Source organism: Nicotiana tabacum, chromosome 9, assembly GCF_000715075.1.
Source record: "Nicotiana tabacum cultivar K326 chromosome 9, ASM71507v2, whole genome shotgun sequence".
Lineage (NCBI taxonomy): Eukaryota > Viridiplantae > Streptophyta > Magnoliopsida > Solanales > Solanaceae > Nicotiana > Nicotiana tabacum.
In genome coordinates, this window is record NC_134088.1 from 40081642 (window position 1) to 40084346 (window position 2705).

Below are 2705 nucleotides of genomic sequence, written 5' to 3' on the forward strand. Positions count from 1 at the left end.
CTCCAAAATGCGAGTTGTGACATCCTCCCACACTTATAATGTCATCGTCCCCGATGACACATCATGGCTTAAGACATCCCGGAGTCTGCCCCCTCAGGTATACCCATTCAAGCTCCCTTTGTCCTGTGGGTTGGACTTCCTCGAAGTCCTTTCTCAAAATGAGTCGTACCCCATGCACTTCTCCCCCAAGTATCTTCCAAGCATGCCTCTGCACTTCACCTCCATTCGGTGTTCACTTGGAAAGTGCCTCCGCACTTGCTCCCTCTGGTGTCTAACTTTGTGATTGACCCACACTAGTCAATCACACCATGACCCTCATAGCCTTCATGTCCGTCTGAAGCTTTCCCTTCACAGGTTAGCACATCATGTGCTCTTTTGACATCGCTCCCGTAGCCTTTTGCTCCCGTAGCCTTAAGATGCCCTTGGCATGGCTCCTGTAGCCTTTTGATTCCGTAGCATTAAGATGCCCTCTTGGCATAGCTCATGTAGCATTCCGCTCCCGTAGCTTTTAGTTGCCTTCACTACCTTGAAGATGTGTTCGCTTCCAGACCCACGACTTCGCCCATATGCCTATTGCATAGGCGGGATCCTCCCACACTCAATGTGGAGGATACATCTTAGCTCTGTCATCCCACTTGGCATTCGGCCAGCACTTGGGATGACCTTTGGTGAGTACTACATTCCCAAAGTCATAGCATCGCCGTATTCCCGAACAAAGCTCTTTGTTTTCCAACTGTCACTTCCTCAGCAAGTAGCCAATGCTCCCGGTAGTACTTCAATACTCTCCCTATAGACAGGCACCCTCTTGGCCCTGCTAGCACGGCTTCCTGGTTCGGTGTGCCTCACACCTGGACACTCACGGTCCCTGATCATTCGACATACTTCATTCCAGAATGACACCTTCTAACTTGGAAATCTGCCTAGTTCCGAAGCTTCGCTATACCCTCGAATCCGTTTTCTCACCTTAGTAATGCCCTCAGGCAACTCAAAGGTCTTCTCCCGAAGGAAAGACACTCAACTTGATGCGTTTCACGCATCCTTGGCAAGATCTCCGCTATGATCATGCCCAAGTTTATAGTCCATGGCTCCGACTCTTCACAATATGGTTGCACGACCTGGCAAACATGTCTTTCTCTTGGCCATCCGACTCATCGGCATATCACCTAATTCAGTGGCACCTTAGATTCACGAAAGACAATGGAATCACCCATTTCTTTCATCGACCATCAATATCGGGTTCTCAATCTTTGGTGGCATATGAACATCTATCTCTGCTTTGACGTGATCTCGGCACTGACATCCAAAATGTACTCGCCATATCCACCCTTTGCCTTGACGTTGTCCCATGGCATAGTATGGCCTTAATCAGCTCTGATACCAAGTGTCACGGGCCCAAATCCTTACATTGGGTAGCGGCACCTGCTCTCCCGTGCGGCGCCCGTAGTTCCCCTCGTTGCAGGCCAGCTTGTCTCCTTTCCCAGAATTCCCAAGTACGATCATGTGCATGTTGGTGGGACTCACCCGTAGGCTCACCCCAACTTGTGCCGCCCGTAAGATGCCTAGGCCCTTGGCCCTAGACATGTCGTGGCACTTCATCTTAGGATCACTATCCATGCGCGCCCTGGGGGATTTGCTTAGGACATGCCTTGTCCTTAGCCCAAGACTGAGCATCGCTCCCGCGTGCACAGCCCAATCCTCAAGCTTGACACTCGCCTAGTGCATCCGCGACTAGCTCGTGCCTCACCCGAGTAAGGCAACCTTTAGCCCTTGGCCATTGTCATGCGTATCTTTCGTGCCATGCCCATACATAGCCCTCTTGCAGCACGCTTACATTCCGAATAGTGTAGTGTCGCCCCACAACTGCACCTTTAGGCCAACGGACCCTTGCTTGCATGGTTGAACCAAAGCCATGCTCACAAGTCGACACATGATGCCCCTATGACAGGTGCGTCAAGTATCTAATCGGCATGGAGGTCTCGTTCCAACATTCGGCAGCCCAGTTGCAAGCTCAAAGGGACTCTTCCAGGTTGCCTCGCTGCGTTGCAAATTGTAAGAGAATTGAGCTATATCCAGTAGTTCGGCGAGGGAAGCGAAGTTAGCCTGAGTGCTACTTAGCTTCAGCCCTTAGACAATAAATAGCACAATCATGCTAAAGCGATGGCAATCACACAAAACAAGCAAGAAAGCTATGAAAGAAAGAGACACAAAATTGGGAGGCAAGTGCCAATTTTCTGTTGTATTATGCAATATCTGATGCTTACAAAGAATGAGTATAAAGCCTATTTATAGAAACAAAAATGGCTATACAAAGGGGGTGGTTGGCAGGGCTGGTAAGGCTGTTACAGCAGCCTGGTGCATTCCAGCATGGAAAGCTGCCTGGTGCATTCCAGCATGGAAAGCTGCCTGGTGCATTCCAGTATGGAAAGCTGGAAAGGCAGACTTTGTGGGATCTGATGTCAACTATGGACCAGAAGGTCAAAGATGCCTTCCCACTGATGGCTGCTTGTCTCTTGGTTGGCAGACTTTCTGCCAAAGGTGCTTTTAGTGGGCATCTCATCATTTCTGTGTGGGCCTGTGTGTTTTTCCACTGATGGCAGTCCGAGATTTGAGCTCGGACAAGCCACGCCATCGCTGGTTTTGCTGAAAATTAATAGGTGCGATGGCGGGGCGGTGCACGCTCCCCCACTTGAAATGGAGACGACCCC